At 53.2% G+C, this 9,716-nt stretch overlaps 1 protein-coding gene across 2 annotated transcripts in view; it reads right to left on the reverse strand.

Moving 5' to 3' along the window:
- The window catches only part of CDIP1 (cell death inducing p53 target 1), a 29,876-nt gene extending 20,823 nt beyond the window's left edge, over positions 1-9,053 (reverse strand). Inside the window, exon 1 of one of the 2 annotated variants that reach the window (XM_023225785.2) lies at positions 8,925-9,053. The gene's annotated coding sequence lies outside the window, so the exon portion shown is untranslated. Of the gene's footprint in view, positions 1-8,561; positions 8,743-8,924 lie in introns of those variants that run through there. The other variant, XM_023225786.2, reaches the window with a different exon arrangement.
- Between the last annotated feature and the right edge of the window lie 663 nt (positions 9,054-9,716).

The raw sequence follows: 9,716 nt of genomic DNA on the forward strand, positions 1-9,716 counted from the left end.
GAGCGAGACTCCATCTCAAAAAAAAAAAAAAACAAAACAAAACAAAAGGTCAGGCGCGGTGGCTCACGCCTGTAATCCCAGCACTTTGGGAGGCCAAGGTGGGCGGATCATGAGGTCAGGAGATCGAGACCATCCTGGCTAACACGGTGAAACCCCGTCTCCACTAAAAATACAAAAAAATTAGCTGGGCGTGGTGGTTGGCGCCTGTAGTCCCAGCTACTCAGGAGGCTGAGGCAGGAGAATGGTGTGAACTCAGGAGGTGGAGCTTGCAATAAGCAAAGATCCCACTACTATACTCCAGCCAGGATGACAGAGCAAGACTACATCTCACAAAAAAAAAAAAAAAATCCCAGCACTTTGGGAAATCAAGGCAGGAGGATCGCTTGAGACCAGGAGTTCAAAGCTGCAGTGAACTATGATTGTGCCACTGAACTCCACCTGGGCAACAGATTAAGACTGCCAGAAAGAAAAGAAGAAAAACAAGAAAAGAAAAGAAAAGAAAAGAAAAAAGAAAAGAAAAGAAAAGAAAAGAAAAAAGAAAAAGGCCGTGCGCGGTGGCTCAAGCCTGTAATCCCAGCACTTTGGGAGGCCGAGACGGGCGGATCACGAGGTCAGGAGATCGAGACTATCCTGGCTAACACGGTGAAACCTCGTCTCTACTAAAGAATACAAAAAACTAGCCAGGCGAGGTGGTGGGCGCCTGTAGTCCCAGCTACTTGGGAGGCTGAGGCAGGACAAAGGCATAAACCCGGGAGGCGGAGCTTGCAGTGAGCTGAGATCCAGCCACTGCACTCCAGCCTGGGCAACAGAGCGAGACTCCGTCTCAAAAAAAAAAAAAAAAAAAAAAAAAGAAATAGTATATAGAAGTTTATGAGGTTGGTACAAAAGTAATTGCAGTTTTTGCCTAAGTTCCTGTAACTTGAAGTCACATCTGGCCCTGAGTTCACTCATGCTGGCTGGGACAGAAGACTTATTCTGGAAGCTTGGGAAAACAGGAGCCCACGTCATGATTGGGATTGCCATTTGCTTGGCCATGTATATATTTCTCTATGACTCAGACATCAGAGACCAGGTTGGAGTGCAGTGGCGTGATCTTGGCTCACTGCAACCTCCACCTCCCAGGTTCATGCAATTCTCGTGCCTCAGCCTCCACGCCCAGCTAGTTTTTTGTATTTTTAGTAGAGACGGGGTTTCACCGTGTTAGCCAGGATGGTCTCGATCTCCTGACCTCCTGATCCACCTGCCTCAGCCTCCCAAAGTGCTGGGATTACAGGTGTGAGTCACGGCACCCAGTCTTTTTATTTGTATTTTCAGAGATGGGGTTTCGCCATGTTCGCCACAGTCTCAAACTCCTGGCCTCAAGTGATCCTTCTGCCTTGGCCTCCCAAAGTGCTAGGATTATAGGCGTGAGTGACTGCGCCTGGCCAGAGACCACCTTTTGGAGGTTGAAAGGCCATCAGAGATGACTGAGTCCAAGTCTAAGCTGCCATTCTTTTCTGTCTTAAATGTTTACTAAGCACCCATGGAAGAGAGGTGCCCTGTGAAGTGCTGGAGATGACCATGGGTGAGCAAGCAGTGGCAGAGACTAGGGAGCGCTCTCCGAGGAGAGAAGTGGCTGCCCCAGGTGCCTGGAGATGACAGAGCCAAGACAGGACCTCGGCTGTCCTGACTCTTTCTCCTTCCACATCACTGTCAGCCCTCTTTCTTTTCTCACATATTCTCCAAAAACTGTTTTCAAAATACACTTGAGTGGGATCTCACACTCCCGATTAAGTGCTTCACAAGCTGCAGCTCATATGGAATTCCATCACATGCGTTCTGTTTACACAGATTTCATGGTACCCAGGACAAAAAGCTGAAGTGACGCTGCCCAGTCCCCTGCTTTCCCTGAGGAGGGAAATGGGACACAGAACTTGCTATTTCCTCAGGGCTGAGGCCCCTCCAGGCCTCTGGCAGTGGGAGTGCCTCTGAGCTAATAGGCAATTCAAGGACTTTAGAGGACAGTTTGACTAATGAGGTCTTTGCTCTGCTAGTTGACTGTAGAACCGAACCCACTGAATGTGTACTGAAGAATTCAACCCTGCATGCAAAACAGCACCCCCAACACTCAGGGAATGACAGAGCACATGCAGACCATGGTCCCTGCATCTTGGCTCTTAGGAAGATGAGACGGCTGAAATGCAGGCATGCTATATCATTTTATTCAACCAATAAGTATGGACCACACAATACGTGTGAGGCATTTCCTAGGCACTGAAGATGGCAGATCAATGTCTGTCTTAACGGCATGCACCTTCAGTGGGGGGTTGACTGGAGGGCATAAAATACAGAAATAAAACATCGGGCGCGGCACAGAACAAAACGTGGCGTGGAGGAAGGAAGATCAAGGAAGGGGTTGCCGTAGGGCTGCAGTTCTCACCAAAGACAGCTCCACTGAGCAGGGAACACTCCTTGTGTTGGAGGATGGGTGGGCCAGGTCCTCTGGCCACAACAGGATGCCCACTTTTACCCGATAAGCTGAGAGGCTTGTAGAGAGCTTGGGAAATCATGTTGCCCCGCAATTCTCCATTTTCTGTGCTCACCTGCGATGCTAATCCAGTCCTCCAAAGTTCTGACATCAAGAAGGTGGCTCCTAGAGCTGAGGACCCGGAGAGCACTTGGCCACCACCTTCAGCAGGTATAGTTCCTTTTTGGCCAGTTTTACTGGGGCCACAGAGAAACATGTCATGGTGTGGCCACTCTCCCTGCAAAGCAGCTAAACACACACCACAAAACCTGAGCTTGACCATGCTGGGGACAGAAACTAAGGCCTGAGGTCAGGTGACACAGAATGCCTGGGGAATCCGAGACCTGAGAAGTGCTCACTTGAGGCCTTCACCCCTGAACAGGGCAGGACTCTTCAGGTTCAAGGATGAAGCCGTTTCACTCAGCAGAGCCATCACCATCCAAGTTCCTTTCTCGCTTTTGTTTAAGTGACTACCTGTTTGAAAAGACTCATCAGACCCTCCATGGAGGTCACTCACCTTGTTGTCCCTGCCCTCAGGGAGCTGCAGATCCACCTGGCAAGACAAGTGACACTTGAGAAGAACTTATAAAAAATACAGGGGCAAGCCCAGCAGGAGCTGTTGCCTCTGTGACAGCAGGTGCTCCAGCAGAGAAAAGGGGAGGCCTGTCAGGGGCTTCAAAGCTCTGCAGGGAGGTGGCCAGGGAGTTCTAGGTCTAGGGCAAGAGAGTCATTCATAACATGCAGAATTAGAAAGTTGTGATCAGGGCCATCTTCCAGTCAGACCCATGGCTCCTGGAGGGCAGGGTCAGGGCTTAGGGCCAGTTTCTCCAGGGCACCAGGCAGCCTGTGAAACACGGGTGAGTGGGTGGATGGGCCGCAGCTTGGCTGCCGCTCCACGCAGGAACTCTGCTCTCCAGCCAGCGGACCCTTCTGTTCGCTTCACTCCCATTGCCAAGCTGGACGGCTGAGAGGCGCTCCAGACCTTTCTCGTCCCCTTAAACCATGACCAGTCAGCAAGTCCTACTAACTCCACGGTTCAAAGGCTCTCAGATCCACTATCTCATCTAACAGTTAAGGGTGACAGGGAAGAGTGTGGACTTGGACCATATCCCAGATCTACCATGACCCCACCGGATCGTAAATCACACTCCTCCAAACGATCTCGTGCCCCCACCCTTCCCAAGCCCACCCCTGTACTCTTTCCCTGGCCTCCCAACACGCCCACACCCCACTTCCCCGCAAACGTGGGCCTTCCTGAGGATTCCCCTGCCAGGGGATTCTCTGTCTCTTGTCTTATCTCCCCTCAAGAATCCTGGGACTCTCCCACTCGTATCGTTGGGCTCTGCTTGGCGCCTGGTCCATGTGTGTTGAAGAAATGAGTGCAGAGGTTTGGGGTTAACCTAAGTGGACCTCCTGTGCCATTCTTTTTTGTTTGTTTTGAAACAGTCTCTCACTCTGTCGCCCAGGCTGGAGTCCAGTGGTGTGATCTTGGCTCACTACAACCCCCAACTCCCAGGTTCAAGCAATTCTCCTGCCTCAGTCTCCTGAGTAGCTGGGATTACAGGCACCTGCCACCACGCGTGGCTAATTTTTTTTTTTAGTAAAGGCAGGGTTTCACCATGTTGGCCAGGCCGGTCTCGAACTCCTGACCTCAAATGATCCACCCACCTCGGCCTCCCAAAGTGCTGAGATTACAGGCATGAGCCACCGCACCCGACCCCTCCTGTGCCATTCTTAACCCAAAGGCCACTGCCCAGGGCGAGAACACAGCCGCAGCCGAGACGGACTCCACTGCCTCCTCAGGAAAGTACTTATGTTCATAGCCAAAAATCCAGACAGGAAAAAACACCATTTCTTGAATTCCAGTCAACTTCGTGACGCAGTGATCACAATGGGGCCGGGAGAGCCCGCGTCTCCCGCAGCTGCTCTCCCGCCACCCCTGCTGTTTCAGGGCCAGCTGTGGGCCCTTCTCTGCCATTATTTGGCAACCATGGGCAAGTCACTTAGACATTCTGGCTGCTGCCTCAGCTGGCCAAGTCCTGCAGTGCTGCCACCTCCCTGGCTGACAGGTGAGAACAAAGCATGTTCATAGGGCTGTACTCTGCACAGAACCCCATTTCCTCCTGCTTCCCCAGCCTGTGAGGCCGCTGTTTGCATGTTGTTTTTTTTGTTTGTTTGGTTTTGTTTGGTTTTTTCAGATAGAGTCTTGCTCTGTCACCCAGGCTGGAGTGCAGTGGTGCAATCTCGGCTCACTGTAACCTCCACCTACCAGGTTCAAGTGACTCTCCTGCCTCAGCCTCCAGAGTAGCTGGGATTACAGGCATGCACCACCACGCCCGGCTAATTTTGTATTTTTAGGAGAGACAGAGTTTCTCCATGTTGGTCAGGCTGGTCTCAAATTCCCAACCTCAGGTGACCCACCCCCACTGGCCTCCCAAAGTGTTGGGATTACAGGCGTGAGCCACGGCACCCAGCCTGCATGTTAACCAGAATTGCAGCAACCAAGCTCGCTTTCTTCCTGAAGTAATACGGTTTGGAATTCTCCCTAAACCCTCCCAAGACAACTCTCGCACCCTTCTCTACCTACTTCCACCTGCCTTGTTCTCTTTTCCTTCTTGGGGGAAATACCCAGACACTGGGACTAGATCTAAATTGAGACTTAATTAGCATTGATTGAACAATTACATCTCAGGAAGACCCCCAAGTGTTCACTGAACCCCGTTACACCTCCTTGCAGTAAGAATCGATGGTACTGGATCAATGTACAGACCAAGCCAGGTCTCACCCACAAATCAGGAGCACTGAAAAGGTGACAAGAAATGTTTTCTGGAAAAATGATACAGTATTACCAAAAATGCATCACAACTACTTTCTTTTTTTTTTTTTTTTTGAGACGGAGTCTCGCTCTGTAGCCCGGGCTGGAGTGCAGTGGCCGCATCTCAGCTTGCTGCAAGCTCCGCCTCCCGGGTTTACGCCATTCTCCTGCCTCAGCCTCCCGAGTAACTGGGACTACAGGCGCCCGCCACATCGCCCGGCTAGTTTTTTTGTATTTTTTTAGTAGAAACGGGGTTTCACCGTGTTAGCCAGGATAGTCTCGATCTCCTGACCTCGTGATCCACCCGTCTCGGCCTCCCAAAGTGCTGGGATTACAGGCTTGAGCCACCGCGCCCGGCATCACAACTACTTTCAAGGGAAGAATCAGAATGCTGCTGGACCCTGTCACCCTGCACTGCAGGCTTTGTATTGGTTTTGCTTTGTCTGCCATCAGGGGACCTTCATTTCTTCAGCACTAACAGCAGATGCAGGCCTTCCTGTGGCCTGGGTGCTGCTCTTCACCTATCACAGATGCGGCGAGCGAGGCCTGTCTGTCACACAGCTTCAACGTGACGGAGAGGTCTCCACATCTAGGCAGCCCTGGTCCCAGGACACCACCACTGTCACCAGACCACTACCTGATGACTCAGAGTAGGAGAAGTGGTAACCAGGGCCATCAGGCCCACGGGTTCAGGAGCCGCCAAACCAGTGTCTCCCAGAGTGGACAGCCCTCTGGGCATGGGGAGGTTCTGGCACAGGCCCTAGGCACCCCCACCTCTGCTGCACTGTGTTGCAACATAGCCTCTACCACCTCCCACAGAGACTGTGGCTGGGAGACTCCTGACTAGGCAGAGACAGAAACAAACTTTTTGTGGGATCCTAGAAAGGAGCACATTTCCATTTTGAGTAATCTATTTCCAAGTCCCCTCGTGGGGGAAAGGGAACCTCCTGTCACCAATGCCAGCCTGGCTCGCTCTCTCCATCCTCCCCATGGAGCACCAAGGTCCTCTGCAGAGCTCTCCCTGCCTGCCACCTTCTCACCAGCACTTCCTCCACCTACAGGACAGTGACATGCTATAAAATGCCACAACTTTAACCGCCACATTTCCATGTCCTCTATGAGTAAAAACATGTCCTTGCCCTTGGAACCACGTTCCTCAAAGTGGAGACAAATTTGCACAGTACGTCTCTTTTCTCTCCCACTCAGGCAGCTGAGTAGGGTTAAGGGCTGGAGTTTGTGGCTAAGGAACAAAGTACCTGGGCCCAAGGATCTCAAAGCCATGGCCTCCAGTGCATCAACACCATGAGCTCAATTGCACTACACAGCCCAGTTCTCCTAGAGCTTAGAAAACACACACCCAACTGGTAGGTTCAACATGGACACGCTTACAGTGTAAAGAGCCGACACGGAGCTGCAAGCTGATGACTAGCTTCAATTACTGCCAACGTGATCTGCTGGGGCAAGCTGGCCTTTGGGACGCATTTCATTAGCTACTTCTCAAAACAATTTTGTTCCCTGAAGTATTACTTGACATCACACAGTCAATGTTCTGCTCTTATGGTGATTCTAGAACCATGGCTGGCTGCTCTTAAATCCTTGTAAGAAGTCGGGCACAGTAGCTCCTGCCTGTAATCCCAGCACTTTGGGAGGGTGAGGCAAGAGGATCACCTGAGCCCAGGAGTTAGAGACCTGCTGGGCAAAATAATGACACGCCATCTCTACAAAAAAATAAAAAGTTAGTCGAGCATGGTGGCACATGCCTGTAGTTCCAGGTACTCAGGAGGATCGCTGGAGCCCAGGAGTTCCAGGATGCAGTGAATATGACAGCACCGCTGCACTCTAGCCTGGGCCACAGAACAAGACCCTGGCTTTAAATAAATGAATCCTTGTAAGAGAACCTGTAAAGCTCTTCCCTGGTCCTCCCATCCTGTGGAAAACCTCCAAACTCCTTCAAATTCTCAAGGGTGAGAGAAGGATTTCTAAACACCCAGGGCTTCCATTAAGGTAAAAACCATTCGGAAGATAAAGAAATCAAACCCAATAAACAATTATAAGACTCTAATTAATGATATGTATGCTTATTTGGGAAGGAAAGGCACTGATATCTGCAACTTATTTTGACACAAAAAACAAGAGGGACTACTGGGTGGACAGATAGGTGATGAAATACAATAAAATGTTAACTCTACATTCTAGGGGGTGGTCTGTGGGTGTTCACAACTTTTATATGTTTCACGTTTTTCATAAATGAATGTGTAGAGGGGGAGTCTTCTGACACTGGCAAATGACTGGGCATAACCTTTCCGATTAAGGGCAGAGGGCAAGGCAGAGCTGGCACGCCTCCCTCCACCCAGTTCTACCTAGATCGGCCCCAAGGAAAGCAGCAAAGAACCCAGGAGAGCAGTCACCTGCCCAGACACCGCCCTGCCCAGCATCAGGCTCCAGAATACAGAAGAAACTGCCAGAAACGGTACGGAACGTCCCTGCCCCGGGCCCGCCATCCTCCTCAGTGGGACAGGTTCTCAGCCCCAGCTGCGCCCGAGAATGATCTGGGGAGCCTACTAAATGCAGATTCCCGGGCCGCGCGCCGGAACTACAGAATCGCAACACCTGGGGTGGGGCCCAGGAATCTGCCCGTTTCCCAAGAGCCCCCGGTGGTTCTGACGCAGAAGATCTTGAACCCACCTTTGCAGGAACTTACAGCCGCTCGCCCCACCTCACCTAACACCTGTTGAGAAGCCCCCCAGGAACTCGCTAAGCCAAGGTCCTCGAAGGCGCGACTCCTAGCCCAAACCCAGGCCAGGCCGTCGCCATCTCCGCCGGGGATGCGCGGCCGAGCGCCACATCCCGACTCCACACGTCGGCGATACGGGCGCGGGTGCAGGACGCTGTTGGGCTCCCGGACGGCCAAGGTCACCCGCTGGGCTCGGCAGGGGCTGGCTTCGCCACGGGGCTCCTCCCCGACCCTCTTTCCTTGAGAAAACAACTCCCGCCCCTCCCCTCCCTGTCTGGCACTGCAAGACGGAGTTGGCAATTTCCACAACCTTCCCTGACAGAAAACCGTGCGGGCGAGCAGGCTGCCGTTCCAGGCGCACAACCCCGCGGCACACAGCGGGGCGTCCGCCGGGCCCAGCCACCGCAGCGTCTTCGACATCTCCAGGGCCGCGCTAGCTCTCGGCAGCGCCCTGAGGAGAGGACGGGCCCCGCCGTGCCGCGCCCCAACCGCCGGCCCTGCTTTACCTCCAGAAGCCCGGTGCCCGAAGCCAGCCGAACGCTGAAAGGTGCCTGGGTCCCGACAGGAGCCGGGAGAGTACAAGACCCTCAGCCCCGCGGGGCTTTGCGCGCACAACGAACCCCCCCGCCCTAGTCCCACCGCCCAGAGGCTTCTAGGACTTGTAGTCCGCCCGGTCGACCCCCAGCGCGCTCGGAGACTGGGGACTACGGTACCCAGCATGCACCGCGCAGGCGCCGCGGGCCGGGGCGGGGAGGGGTCGCCACAATCCGAGGTCACGCCCCGACCTGAGGGGCTCGGCGCCCAGGCCGTTCCCCCGGGGAGGAGGGCTCCCGCGGGAAGCCGTCTCTGAATGCGTCCCGGCGACTCACCGTCCCCGCAGCCCTGGGGCAGCGGCCGCAGCGGCAGGACCGAACGCCTCGGCAGCTGGCAGTCGCACTTCTGTCACAAGGAGGCGGGTAGACTTTGGACCAGGGCCGAGGCCCGGGGCGTCACAGCGGGGGGCGGGGTCTCGGGAGGCACGTGATGCGCCGTGGTTACGTCAGTGGGAGGGAAGGCGATTTGGCGTGGAGCAGGGGCTGAGCACGTGGGATGTTCGGGGCCTGTTTGCTCTGCATACGAGGCTGGAGAACAGCGAAGGAACTCTCCCTGTGAGCGCCTCTTCTTCACCCATGCCAGCAACAGGGCATCTTCCTCCAGGGCTGCATTGTTTTCCTTTATGCGACTAATATTTATTGAGTTTGGGAGGTCCATTACATAAAACCTTGAACCACACAGTCACTGTGCCTGCGCTTGAAACTGCCTTTGCAAAAATTACAACGTAAAATTATGACAGTGAAAAAGAACTGAGCTAACCCACTCCATTTTGCTTCTAACCTCCAGGTTGTCCTTGTTCATTCCTAGGTATAGGCCGAACTAACTTTGGGAGCAACTTATAGTTTAATATTGAAACAAAGATAGTAATAGCCCCTTCCCAAAACAAACCCCCTTCTTGCCTGAGAACCAGGTTTCCTTTGTAAGACTAACATTAGCTACAAAGTTAGAAATTATGGTTTAGGGCCCAGTTCAGTGGCTCACGCCTGTAATCCCAGCACTTTGGAAGGCTGACAGAGGTGAATCACTTGAGGTCAGGAGTTGGAGACCAGCCTGGCCAACATGGTGAA

The sequence above is a fragment of the Piliocolobus tephrosceles genome, chromosome 17 (genome assembly GCF_002776525.5).
Source record: "Piliocolobus tephrosceles isolate RC106 chromosome 17, ASM277652v3, whole genome shotgun sequence".
Classification (NCBI taxonomy): Eukaryota; Metazoa; Chordata; class Mammalia; order Primates; family Cercopithecidae; genus Piliocolobus; species Piliocolobus tephrosceles.